The sequence below is a fragment of the Protopterus annectens genome, chromosome 1.part0 (genome assembly GCF_019279795.1).
Source record: "Protopterus annectens isolate FY-2018-M chromosome 1.part0, PAN1.0, whole genome shotgun sequence".
NCBI classification, from domain to species: Eukaryota; Metazoa; Chordata; order Ceratodontiformes; family Protopteridae; genus Protopterus; species Protopterus annectens.
The window spans coordinates 1,095,501,078-1,095,516,031 of NC_056725.1; the positions used below are offsets into that span (position 1 = coordinate 1,095,501,078).

The 14,954-nt window shown below is 42.3% G+C and overlaps 1 protein-coding gene across 1 annotated transcript in view; it reads left to right on the forward strand.

Annotated features, from left to right (window-relative positions):
* The window catches only part of ASCC3 (activating signal cointegrator 1 complex subunit 3), a 4,485,173-nt gene that overhangs the window by 3,207,557 nt on the left and 1,262,662 nt on the right, over nt 1-14,954 (forward strand). The window lies entirely within an intron of this gene.

Below are 14,954 nucleotides of genomic sequence, written 5' to 3' on the forward strand. Positions count from 1 at the left end.
CAAATTGCTGACATTGTAGTGCAGCATTAGGTAGGTGCTGCACTCCTGAGCGTGCTGTCCTTCAGATGATACATTAAATTGAGGTCCCATCTGCTTGACTTGGTGGTAGCTCAGGTGAATGTAAAAGATCCCCACAGCATCTGTCAAAAAGAGTAGGGATCCTTTATTTAACACAACATTATTTGCATACTTACAAACTGTATACATTAACAAGTGTGCACACACACGTGTATATACGTATATATATATATATATATATATATATGTGTGTGTGTGTGTGTATGTATGTATGTATATATATATATATATATATATATATATATATATATATATGTATATGTATATAGTGTACACATTTCTAGGTATTACTGTTTATCATATTTATTATGTTCTCATTGTTGTTGTTCCATAATTGACCCCCACTACTACTTCCACAAACATAATCTGATTTTTTCTCAATGCATCTGCCAAACTAATTTCCCATTAAACAAAAAATCATTATCTTTCATTCCGAATGAACAGTATTACATAAAGTAGTCTTATCTAGTCTTCTCACATTCCTTCTTCTTATTCTTATTTCTTCGATTATCCTTACATAATTATATTCTTATCTGTATTGTCATTGTTATTCTCAAAATTCTTCACATGGCTTTTTCCAGAGTTTACCACTCTTTTATGTTTTTACCTTTCAATAAAAAAAAAAAAAAAAAAAAAAAAAACAAACATTCGCCACTCAGAGGCGATCTCTGCCTAACATACAAGCCATGTCAAAGCCAGAGCTGTTAGACATGCTACATTTAAAGAAATCCCAATCCCTCCAGGGACCTAAACCTTGTCACCACAATAAACAAAACATGCTGGAGGGATAGGTTCTTGTCCCAGAGACTTCCCATACTCTGGAACAGACTGCCCCTTCATGTCAAGCAGAGCACCTCATTAGCCCTCTTTAAGAAAAATCTTTATGATTGGATGGGAAATACGAAATTCACCCCGGGGATCACTCCTGTGGCTCTGCTCGACAGGGGCAGAGGAAAATAATTTTTTTGGATGGCAAAAGCCAGGGAATCTTTATGGCTAGGCTTATATAGGCCCTAGGGCCGATAGCCTAGTACCTACCTATGAACCTATTCCCTGTTGTCTTGTCCTCTTCAAAAAATAAACACACACTTTGTTTTCTTTTTATATAGCATATTGTCCATTGCTAATTATTTATTTATTACCAGTCTCCATAGAAAATCCTGACACTTTACTATCTTGGTACACCACTTTTACTTTACTTTAATAGTTTCTTTTGGCAAATTGTACCATGGATTTGCATGACATTTTCATCACATTATTATACTGCATCTTTCTATCTTTCTCTGTATCATAATTGTTTTATCTTCCATGTACGTAATTTTCTTCATAATTTTTAATTTTTTCATTTACATGTTCTTTCTCTTTTTTATTTTCATCATCATCTGGACTTTTTGTACTTGTATTTCAATATTCTCACTATTAAATTCTCATTCTCTTTCTTCACCCATTTTAATTTTCTATACAAGTTTAAGCTGAATAAAACAACTGGATTTAGTAACCCCAGTCCTCCATCTTCACTCATATACAACAAATCTCTTTAAAATGAGTTTAATCTTGAACCCTATATGAAAGAAAACAATTGCACAATTTCTTTTTCATATTTTACTGGAATCATATGAGCATTTGTCATTTTCCCATTAATTCCAAATTCACCAGATAAACCTTTTTCTTGAACATTAATCTATACGTCCTCCACAGAAGAAAAATTTATTTTATGAAATTTTCCCATTGTTTCGTAACTACATATTTTTTCTCAAATTTTATCCCCAGCAAAGATGCTTCATTCATTGAAAAATACTTCCAGTTTTCTCCACATCACCTAAAGCCTTGCTTTAATCTTTATTCACGGTCATTCCCTTTTCCTTTAAACATTCATTCATGCAAACCAGCACTTCCTTCAGCCATATTTTGCCCTTAATAACTACACCTATATTGCTTTCATAAGTCAGAACCACTGGTATCACCACCTCCTTTTGCATCCCATATCTACCATAGCTCTCTATCACATTCATTACCAGCCCAAACAGTATTCCACTCATGGGAGATCCTTGTCTTATACCACACTTCATGCATATTTCTTTACTCAGCTACCCATTCACTAACAGTCTCTCTATTATTTTGATATGCTGACATATACATTCTTCTAATTCTGTTACCTATTCCATAACATCCCACAAAGCATCATGTTGTGCTGTATGAAATGCCTTGCTAATGCACCTACCATAAGTTTCACTATATCCCCTTTTCCTGTAATATCATTTACAATTTCTGCCACAACTTATAGTAATTTTTGACATCCCTTCCCTTTTATACCACATATATGTTCTTCCGTAATATTATTAATTTTCCCTTCCATTGTTCTCTGTATTATTCTCCCATTTACTTTCCTAAGTATTTCATCTAATTCAATAATAGTAATTTCTTTTTCATAGTCGTCACTAACTTGCTCTGCAAACTTTTTCTTTTCCGTTCTCTTATTTTCCATCATTTTACTCTTTTGTACATATTTTCCACATGCTGTATTAGTGCTCATAATCTGCTCTTGTGTTCTTTTTGCCTCTCCTTTTATATTTTTCATTTCCCTCATTATACTAATATCCTCATTTAATGTTTTACCCAAATATGCAGCTGCCTCCTTCCTTGTAAATAGTACCTCTGCCTAAACAGTATTGCCTTAATTATTTCTTCATTTCTTTTTCCATATATAATACTCTCTTGTATTGTTCGCTAAATTCTGTAAGACGTTTCTGTGAATTTCCCCATACTCTCTTCCATCACCTCCATCCATATTGCTAAATGGTCTGATAAACCTATCACAATTGTTTCTCTTTCTGCTATACTCAAGTCTTCCGATAATACAAAATAATCATTTTCATATCCAAGTTCCCCCTTCTTTAACGTGTTCCATATAGCTCATTTACCACATTTTATTACTACTTGTATTTTCCTTTCCCCTTAAATCACAAAGTCCCCTGTAATTATAGTTTTCACGTGGACTTCCATATTGTCTAATATTTGTTGAAACAGACCGTCTTTTCTTGTAAGTTATATATGTGTATGATTGTACAGTTCTATAAACATGTCCTCTCCACTTCACAGCCACAATAGTTAACATTCCCATCCTTATCAGTGTTGCACCTAGTATTTTCATTGCTTTTTTACTGAACACAGCCACACATGAAAAACTTTCACTTTGTAAGTTCCGTATTATATGTTTGCAGTCTTTCTTCACTTGTCAGGAATCTTGCAGCCTCTAACAGAATAACATCCACATCATATGTAGTACATCATTCCTGTATCTCTTTTCTACTTACGGTGTTAATAAAACTATTCACATTTACAGTAAGTACCCTAAAATTGTTGCCTTTCTTTCTTGTGTTTAGGGAAATATTTTTAAATGTTGAATCTGAAGTAGGAGATTCATTTGTCTGCAACCTGTGGGTTATGGATCCGATATCGGATCCGAACCGGCATAGGGTTGCCACCTTTACAAATGCCCAAAGTGGGACATTTTTGGTACAAACGTCAGATTTTGAAGGCCAAAACATACCCACGGCCAGTACAAAGGACAGAACTTCTTTTTTTTGCCTAAATAAAAGCTTATTATTGTAGCATTTCAGTTGCTTATTCTGTTTCTTATAACATTTAGGTGTTTCAGATACAGAATGTAACTATTACATAAAATATAGGAAATAATTTTACCCTAAAATCTCAGGACATTTGCCATTTTTACAATTTATTTGCAGGACACAACTGCCCAAAGAGGGACTGTCCCTCGCAAAGTGGGACAGGTGGTAACCCTAAACCGGCATGGTTTACCAGCTATGGATCCAAGCTCTCAGCTCCTCCCCTCACCCATAATGCCCTGCTCTACCCTCATGACCTCAGATCTCGTTTGCCGCGCATGGTGACCGGATTGTTTCTCAAGCTCTCAAGCTAAGTGCTAGTTTTCTGTGTTTAAATTTCAAAATTTAAGAGATTTTATTGTTTTTTTGTGTGAAAGTGTAGGTTCCTCCTTTGGTATATTTACTTTTTTAGAGTTAATCTAAAAGTTATATCCCTCCCCTCGCTGTTAGCGTAGTGTGTGTGTGTTGGGCCTGTGAGTGTTTTGTGTTGTAGTTACTTTTTAGTTTTAGTAACTACTGTTATAGATTGGGATGTCAGAGCAACCCAAATCTATTTTTTCTAAGTGTGGCCATAAGCTTTCCCCAGCTGATGGCCACACTGCCTGGGGGTTGAACACCTCACATCTGGATGTTCCATTTGTGCAGGGTTCAACCCCAGGGCATTGAAGGAGCGGAGGTCCAAGCTTGTTTTGGCGGGCCTTTTACCGCCGGACTCGGCTCCGACCTCCGCTTCGGGAGTAACCACGGTTATTCCTTCTGCGGCGCCTCCTCCTCCTGGGACTCAACCTCCCGTTTCTGGTTCGGAGGAGAGGGATGCTAGAAAGGGACCGGAGGGAGAAGCACCATAAGCGGCGGGCCGAGACCTCTGTTTCGGCCCCGCCAGCCAAGCGGGCTTCTTGTCGGCTCCATTGTCGGCTCGGTCTCCTCCTTCGGCTCCGGTCTCCAGTGTGTTTTTCACGGGACCTGAGGAAGAGGAGACCCGATCTCCGTCGAGGCTATCGAGGAGGCACTCCAGGCCTACCTCGGTAGCCTTATAGCCTTCGGATGCTGATCTGGACCAGATGATGAGAAGGTTCATCCAGGCCCAGATGCAGATGGGAGTGCTCTTGCCTCTCTGGGGAGCTCAACACCCTTTTTCAGACCGATTGCTCCTTCTCCGACCCGCTACCCGGAGCAGCTGGAGCCGAGCAGCTTCGAGCTGGGGTGGGTCGGCACCGATAGTACTTTGTACCGGATCCGACCCTGCCCTCGAGTGCATCGGATTCGACCTGGAGCCTGGATCCGAGCCTCGGATCCGGGGATCAGTGCTCCTTCAGCGCCGTCTGTGTCGGAGCGCACTGTCGCCGGATCCGGCGCCCGCCGGCTCCGATCCACTCTTCGGATCCGAGGGGCGATTGTCGGATCCTTTGGTCGAGGTCGGCTCCCTTCGGCATTTGATGTAGTGGAGAGGGCCCTGTTGAGGGTCTCCGGACCCCGGCACTTGTTTCGGCTCCGTCCCGCGCTCCCTCTGCACTGGGTCAGGCTTCCACCATCCGGCCCTTGGGACAGCCCGCTTCTGTGCCCCAAGCTGCTCCATTGGAACAGGTTGCTGCTTGCGAGGAGTCCTCTGACAGCCCCAGAGGATGTTCCTCATAGCAGCAAAAAGGAGGCACATTGACTCCCCCGAGTCTCTCACGGAAGACACGGACTTGGAGGAAGGGGAAGGCTCCCCACGGTCACCCCCCAAGGATGTCTCATTTGGGGACATCATGGAAATGCTCGGTGGTCTGCCCCCAAGTCTTCCTCGGACGAGTCCGTGTTCTTGGAGGCATTTGAAGCGGGCCCGTCTACCTCTTGGGTGTCCCCTCCTGCCGACCCCCTGGTGGACCTCATTACCACCAGGGCGTGGAAGGAACCGGACACCGTGGAGCCAATCCCTAAGAGGCCCGATAGGATCCTCAGCCCACCGTCCGACCGTGCCCATTGGAGTAAGGGGCCTCCGGTAGATGCCATGTTGGCGGCGCCACCAAGAGGGAACGTGCTCAGGAGAGTCCCTCAGTCCATCCCGAGCAAGGAGTGTCGGATGATGGACCGCAGGGGAAGCGGATGTTTAGTTCAGCGACCTTCGGGCGCTGAACTACCTGGCACGTCATTAGGATGCAGCGAGATCTCATTAAAGAATACGCTGCATCTCCCCCAGAGTCCATGTCGGAGGAGGACAGGATGCTGCACTCCACCCGCATGGCCACTCTTAGATCAGTTACTAATACCTCTATGCGGCTACTCTCCCATGCTACGGAAGGCGCCGCTAGAGCCGCAGGGCAGGCCTAGTCACTGGCGTCAGGCCTGGCTCCGTCACTGCGATTTTCTGAGCCCTTCAAAGCGCCCCTTTGATGGTTCTGCCCTCTTTGGCAAAACCGTTCGACACCTTGACCCAGGCGAGAAGGACGGAAGGCGCTGTCTGCCGTCGAATCCGCTTCTCTGCACCCCAGAGGCCCTACTCTAGGAACCAAAATGGTCAGAAGAGGATGTGGTTCGAAGTCGCAACAATCCCAGCCTGCTCCGGACAACCAGTCCTTCCATGGCAGAGGAGGACAGGGAGGACGCCGCCCTAGAGGCAGAGGGTCTCCCAGGAACTTCGGGTCCAGAGAACCTTTCTCTGAGCGGCCAACCCTGAGGGTTGCCCGGCTGCTCCACTCTGGAGGCAGTCGGGGGAGGGCACCTAGCGGCATGGGAGTCCATAACATCAGACGCTGGGTTCTCCAAATCATATCCAGAGGATACGCATCCCTTTCTTCACTTACCAAAGTTGAAGTCCCTCCCAGGCGTTCCACCCGGTCAACGGGAGGCCGCTTTGGCAGAAATTGGCCATCTGCTAAAGAAAGAGCCATCCAGCCCGTTCCCCAGACCAGATCGGATCAGGGTTCTACTCCAGGTTCTTTTAGTGCCAAAAAGACGGGGAACTAAGACCAATTCTAGACCTTTCTCTCTTGAATCTGGCAGTCCCCAAGGAAAAATTCGAATGGTCACTCTGCAATCTATTCTCCCCTTCTGGGAGAAAATCACTGGATGTGCTCTATAGACCTCAAAGATCTACCACATCCTGATGGACAGGCGCTCCAGGAGGTTCCTCCTTTCGGCTGGGAGCCAGTCACTACCAGTTCGGGTCTCCCTTTGGTCTCACCACAGCCCCAGGGTGTTCACCAAAGTATTAGCAGTGGTAGCGGCCCACCTGAGGCTTCAGGGGTGCAGGTCTTCCCTACCTGGACGACTGGCTTCTTACGCCCCAACAAGGCATCTACTATTATTGGAGACTCCTTTCTCCATCTTGCTCCCTTTCTGGGCATTACAATAAATACAAAGAAATCCAACCTGGTGCCCACACAGCTCTTAGATTTTATAGGGGCCAGGTTAGACACAAGGAGTTTAAGAGCCTTCCTCACTGCGGACAGAGTTCAAAATCTGCAGCTCCAGGTGCGGGCCATTCTCCACTCAAGTTCTGTTCCGGCGGAGTTGGTCCTGAGGGCTCTAGGGTCCATGGCGTCTGCTATAGCACTTCTTCCTCTTGCCAGGCTCAATATGCGCGTCCTCCAGTGGACTCTCTTAGTACAATGGTCATACCTTGCTCTCTATGCATCATCCCATTGCGATCAGCAAGGCTTGTCCCTCCTGTGGTGGCTTCACTCCCCAGATCTCCACGGAGGCCGCCCATTTTGTGCTTCTCCCTCTCGCCACGGTGACCACGGGCCTCCCACCTCGGGTGGGGGCATTTTATGGCCGGACCGTTCAAGGCACGTGGAGCGATACAGAGACCTTACTGCATATCAGCGTTCTAGAGATTAGAGCAGTGCTCTTAGCGTTGCTAGCACTTCAGGACTTTCTTCCCTTGGGAACAATTGCGATTCAATCGGACAACATGTCTGTTGTCTGGTACATCAACAAGCAAGGGAACAAGGTCTTACCAGAAGCCATGAGAGTTTGGGAATGGGCAATCTCCACCAACCGCTTTCTAATAGCAACGCACATTCTGGAGTCGGTCCAACATCCTGGCGGACAAGCTCAGTCGCACCATTCTGACCCCTTACGAGTGGTCTCTCAATTTTCAAGTAGCGGAACGCATATTCGCACGGTGGGGAACTCCTTCATGCCTCTCCCTCAAACACCAAGTGCGACAGTTTTTCGCTCTGATACCCCCTCCAGGAGGTTCTCCAAGAGACGCTCTGGTGCATGCTTGGCCACCCGGTCTTCTGTTATCCACCCTTGCCTCTGATGCTCCAAGTTCTTCAGAAAGCCTCTCGGGTGGGTTGCAGAATGATTCTCATTGCTCCATTTTGGCCTCAACAGATCTGGTTCCCCTTTCTAAGGTCTCACTCGGTGAATCCTCCTTGGATTCTAGATCCCATTCCGGATCTGATATCCCACCCATCCTGCATACCTCCTCCAAACCTGGACAACCTGAAGCTGACCGCTTGGCTGCTCCAGTTCCACTCTTGATCAGGACTCGGTATTTCGTCACCTGTTAAGGCAATCCTGGTGGCAGCTCATAAACCGTCCACTAGGAAGGTCTACCGCAGCAAGTGGAAACGGTCAAGGCCTGAATCCCTTCACGGTTCCTCTCCCTTTAGTGCTTGACTTTCTAACCACTCTTTTTAACGATGGTGCCAGCAGTTCCACAGTCAAAGTACAACTGGCGGCAATTTCTCATTATCACGTTGGCCATGACTCTAATCCACTCATGTCAGCCAAGTTGTGTAAAATTTTCCTTAAAGGTACTTTCCTTCTCAGGGCCCCTGTAAAACAAGCGGTTCCTCCTTGGGACCTCTCCTTAGTTCTCCAGGCCTTGACCACCAACCAGCGGCTACGGTGGATCTCAAATTCTTGTCTTTCAAGACAGCCTTTTTAGTAGCCATTACATCGGCCAAGAGAGTTTCAGAGCTCCAAGCATTATCAGCTAAACCTCCTTACTTGGTATTTCATCCGGACCGTGTTTACCTCAGGACCAACCTTCCTTTCTTCCTAAAGTAGCTTCTGAAGCAAACATTAATCAGTCCATTAACCTCCCTGTTTTCTTTCCTAAATATGAAAACAAAGGTGAATACAAGCTTCACTCCTTAGATGTTCACAGGCAACTTAGATTTTATCTAAACAGAGCGGCTGGTCATAGGCAATCCGACCAGTTGTTTATTTCCTTTGCTAAATTTAATTTGGGCAAGCCAATTTCTAAAGTTTCTCTGTCCTGGATTTCACAGTGCATCTTATTGGCTTATCAAGCTTCAGGAAGGCCCCATTCAACACGGTCAGTATCTACCTCGGCAGCCTTTAAAGCTAGGATTCCTCTAGATGATATTTGTGCAGCAGCCACATGGGCTTCATCTCATACTTTTATTTCCCACTATAAGTTGGATCTTGCATCTAGGGGTAGAGCATCATTTGGCTTGCTCTGGAATATCCTTCCATGATGGCGCCCAGCAAGATTCAGGTAGCTGGGGACTCTGTCCCACAGGTTGCAGACAAATGAATCTCCTACTTCAGATTTAGAAGTTATGTACTCACCATAACGTTCCATCTGAGTAGGTGTATTCATTTGTCTGCAACCATCTATCCCCTGGCCTTTCAGTTTCCTGCATATTATGTGTTACCCTTTTCAGGGTGTTTTTGCTGTTGGCAAACTCGATCTGAGGTCATGAGGGTAGAGCAGGGCATTATGGGTGAGGGGAGGAGCTGAGAGCTTGGATCCATAGGTGGTAAACCATAACCCACAGGTTGCAGACAAATGAATACACCTACTCAGATGGAACGTTATGGTGAGTACATAACTTCTAATTTTCTTATTTTTACACTTTCCCTGTTGAATATGTGTGCCTGGGTTTATTTTCAAATAATCTTTGATCATCAGAATCAGATTTTTCACTGTCTAGAACTTGAAACAAAATTTAGTGTCACTCCCTTCTTCTGACCTCTCTTCCTGTATGCACTCTCTATCCTCCCTTTCCCCATCCGTATTTTTCTTCTTGTACAGTTTCTTCACCTAGCTCACCCTTTCCCACATCATCTTGTTGTCCTTCCTCATGCATGCTTTCTTCCCTTTCCCCTTCTTTTTGATTATTTACTGTTTGCTCTTAACAATCCAGCCGTAAGTGTCTCTTTTTAACACTATTTGCATTCAGCCATGCACATTCTTTCTGTATGCCCTTTCTCCCCATACTAGTTGTATTGTACCTTGTCGCAATCATTAATTAAATGAGGAAAGTCCCCTCCAAAGAAACATGATTCAGGCTAGCCAGTATATCTTAATGTCCTTCTATGATCAACCACAAAAATAACATTTGTCAAGTGTTCCATGTCTTTTTTCACATTTCAAAACATCTTCCATCCTCAACCCTCTAGTCCGTATAACTTTCGCAGTGTTGTTGCCAGTTTCACACAAACTCCGCATGCAATTTTTTAGCATAGTAACATTTTTAAGTTGATTTACTGCCAGAAAACAAATTGTTCCATGGACAAATGTCCCTTCTTCCTTTTGATTGCACAGTTCTAGAAACTTCATCAACAGTCCCACAGTTTCTGAAGTTATCTTACAAAATGTCTCTGTCCCTATATGTAGAAAAGTCCCAATTTCTTGAGCTTTAAAAACGTAGAAGTTATCATATTGTCCTATACATATCTATTAGTATCATTTTTGTTCTTATTCTTAAAAAGATCTGTTATTCTTTTTAAATGCAGTTTTACTTAGTATGTTCTGCTCTCCTTTGCCTCCTGTCACTGCTGCATATGTTTTAATTACTGCATTTTTCTGCTGCCACAAAACCAAACTCCTCCTCAGTTTGTTGCTGCTTTCCTACTTTACTTTTTGTCAACACTGCATAAGTTTTAATGGTTGCATTCACTTCTGCCATATCACCTGGTTTCATCTTCACTTTAAATTCCGTAGCACTTCAGAAAAAATGATTTGCCATCTGGCCCCATGAAACAGCAGAACTGTCATCTAGATCATCTTGCTTGATTATTTTCAACTGAACGTCAGCTGCAAACCCTTCTTTTTCCAATTATGATAGCTGCACCACTGCTCATTTGTATCATCCACCATACAGGAACATTTATCTGCTTTCTGATAATTTTTTTGGACAAATTTTTCTCCAAATTCTCATTTTCCATCTCCATAGCTTTTCTCTCGTCCTCCATGATGTTGCCTCACTTAGTCCTCTTTCTTGCTGCTGTCGGAGCCCTCCAGCACCATTGAGTTGCTCCAAAGTATATGGAAGTTCCCCCACGCTGTGGTTAGATTTCCCGCTAGTAGTGCAAATAATGCCTTAAGTCTCCCCTGGAAAGTGGCCACTAGCCTAGTGAAACTAACCTGATCAACAAAGGGATAAGTAAAATAAAACTGAAATCTGTTTCAAACCCAAAGACTGGAAGAACCCTCATAGATTGCAGGCTGTATCTCTTGATTTTTTTATTGTAATGTTAAAATAAACTGATTACAGACAGATTTAGTGAGAGGCAGTTCATTAAACATTTTTTTTAGCTAAAAAAGACTTTAAGGAAAAATATTTATATAACAGGATTTGGCATCATACCCCCCCACGCACACATACACACACACACACACACACACACACACACATATATATATATATATATATATATATATATATATATATATACTGTCATATGTGGAATGGCATTTATGTGAAAATGGGATAATTGAATGCGTGTATCCCAGTTTTTGTAATGCCGAACTGAAAGTGCTCGAATTTGCTTTAGTGAATGTGAGTGGTCATTCGCTGATATGAGGTTGATGTTATGTATGGAGATTGACGTACATTGCGAATCAGGAAATTTACCATTTTCCTCACTGCAGTGCGATCTCAGAGTTTGTATATATAATATGCTGGGGGTGTGGGAGGGTGCAGGGTGGCTTGACCCCTGCAAAATGTAAATGCAAACACAGAATTTCGATTCTAGACATTTGAGAGTTCGAATGTTGAACGTTACAGTTTTCATGTTTGACATGTTGACAATTTGACATTACAATTTTCAAGGTACTGATTCAAATATTTTAGCCACAAATGTTGTACTTTTCAGCATTATGATAGTAAACCATATGTAATCCTATTCCAAGCCCTGTACACCACTGGAAAAATCTGTGTGCATGGTGAGAGGAGGGTGCTGTAGGTGATTTGTGTCTCATTAGATATAGCTACAATAAGTCATGCAGCTACCTGTTAAAATTGTCAGAAGTGTTTCCTAGATGGTTACTGAAATGCAGCTTTAGATGAACATTCATCTTGGCTGTAGTCAGTGATAGAACTGTCCTGTAAAATAATAACAAAGATGCTGTTTGTAAGGTCACAATGTCTTTTGTCCAGTCTGGTACATGCCAGTAAACTGTTTCCTTGAAGACTGTATACTTTATTACCTTATTAGAATATTGGTTGGTGTTCTATTCACACACGCATTTGGTCTTTGTCCATAGGGACCATGGAGACATGGTACCTTTTCTAAGTACTGAAAAGATGTTGCTTAGCTGATGAGTTTGTCACTCCGGTATAAATTTTGTGCCAGATCTTAACAGTGCAGGTATTTTCATGTAGAATTCCATACAGAACTTGTTATTGTATGGCATAATACTAGTCAGGTAGTTCCTTTTTTCAGTTCTCCTGGTACCAGAGTCAGTGCTACTTTCCCCCAACAAGGATGCTAGCATCAGAAAGCTAATGATATATTTGAGATGGAGCATGAAATTTATTTCTGTATAGATGTTATGCTGCTATATATATATTTGCAGGCCAGATATCCACATTCTGTGGCTCTTCAGTTCCAGCAAAATTTGTAGAGCACAGGTGAGACCAACATAAATGTGTAACTCTATGTAACTCTGTGTAATTCAAAGAGATAGGCATATAGATATTAAGCAAGTGAGAAAGCATGTGGCTTTTTTTGGGGGGGGGGGGTGGATTTAAAGCAAAAAGATTTCTGAAGAGAGTTTTGCAGCCTGTTCTGCTTGTCTGTAATCGATGGGTCACTGACATACATCATACATAGAACAAAGCCAAAGGTTTGGAGGTTGGCGTAATCATTAAGGTGTTTACCTCAAAGACACGTAGTGCAAAGTTTGGTTCTCACCTTTGGTCACTGTCTGGATAGTGGTGAGGCATGCACTAGTCTGATTGTCTATTATTTGCTGCCCTGGTAGTTGGTGCAGAGGACGTAAGCTCCCACTTGTTAATGAGCTGCTTCCAGTGCTAAGGATGCATGGTATGAATCTTTTTATCTTCATTTACCTACAATCTGACATTGAGAAAGTCTCTTAACCAGACAGTGCTGTGGAGCAATTGGGAATTTGTGCTGCACTCCTTACAGATCTGTAGGACTGCATGGCTAGTAACTATGAACCTGTCGGGGTTGGAGGCTGACATAATGGTTGAGGTGTTTACCTCGGTGATAAGTTATGGCGTTTGATTCTCACCTTTAAAGGGGAAATTGGCTAGGTTTGTTTTTGTGTTGTAGTATAGCTGTTAATTGTATGTCCTGCAAATATGTGCAGTCCTAGTAAGCAGGATAGGTAGAAAACAGCTTTATGTTAAATGAAGGGAAATAGTGAGTTCTATAAATGGTTAAAAATGAGTAACACTGAAAGGGAAATTGGTCTTGCTGGAATATTTAAACTTCCTTTTCTGACAATGAAGATGAGGCATATTAAATCATTTTTGACTGTGGCCATAGATGGAAAGTGAGGCAAATGAAGTGGAGAGATGAGCTTTTGTATGTACAAAGAAACGCATGTTGCTTGGTGGAGAGTAAGAATACACTGATCCATTATAAAGTTGAAGGATTAAGGCATGTTTATGAATAGAAAATGAAGAAATTGCTTGACTGACCTAATGCAGAAACCTTTTTTTCATCTTTGGTGAGTCCTGGAATAGATTTCCCACAGCAGAAACCGCTATACATTACTGTTTGCCAGGCATTTCATTGGAGCAATTCTTGAGATACTGGAGGTGGTAAGGTAAGGTCACATGCATCATTTAAAATGACCTCCAGTTAGCTGACAACATTTTGGAAGGTGAAGTCTGTATCATGTCAAATAAGGCATGCAAGTGGTATGGCAGAGGCAAGCCACAGTGATTACTTTTGTAGGAGTTGGTGAGGATGGATATTAGTATATGCAAATATAGTTGGAGATGCACAGAAGACCTAGAAAGTTAAGATGTAAAGTAAGGAGTTTTGTTAAAAGTGCATACCAGTCAAGTAATCTGTAATAATACAAAGCAGAGAACTACAAATCCATCCACATTTTGTGCTGCCTGTCTGCAGTAACCATCAATGTGAATGTTAGAATTCCAGTGCTGAGACCAACACTTTTGGTGCCCACAGTATGTATTTTTGTGGCATGTTTGATGCTCCAGAGAATGTAACAGTATGACATGTAGTGGCTGACAGCATGACATGACAGAAACATTGCTGGAGGTGTGGCCCTCACTGCTTAGTTGAGTATGTACACCCTTGGGCCTGGCTAGCTAAGGTACACTGGTTACTTGAACCAGTGGAATAAATCTATTTTTAGATCAACTGAAGATTAAATGTAGCAAGGTCATGCCCTTAAAAGGAGAGAAGGGAAAAAGCAGAACTCTAAATTATCCAGTATGAAAGCACATATTTTAATAACTATATGCTCACTAATCAAATTGTATACGACTAAAAATTGGTTAGATCGTACCAAACTCTCATGAAATGGGTTTAGAAATATGGCTTCATTATACATATCCTCTCAAAGATTAATTATTATAAATGCAAAAAAATGAGAATATTATCAGAATTTTTGCAAGCTTTTATTTACTCACATTTTGGACACTGGATATTGATGCACCTTTTACTAAACACACTACTAAATGGTTGTCTTGGAATATAGCTCAGACTTACAAAATGGTCATGAATTAACACTGTTCCTGTTACTTCAAGTATGTTGACAAACAACTCACAAGGTTCTGTTGTTGCTATTTTCTGTCCTGAGTATAGTAGCACTAATGTAGATATTGTAAATAGTTGGTGTGGAGAATTAGAGTTAGCAATGATTGTTATTGTTATTGTCATGGTTTTTATTCAAATTTTGTGTCACCATCTTTGTATTTTCTTCTGTATGTGTTCAACTTGGTTGTATATGGTGCACAAGATAATAAAAATTGCAGTTTGAAAAAAAAAAAGCAGAACTATTTTTAAATTTGTGGAGGAGAACCCTAAGCTCCACGTTGAGGGTTAATAACTGTGAAT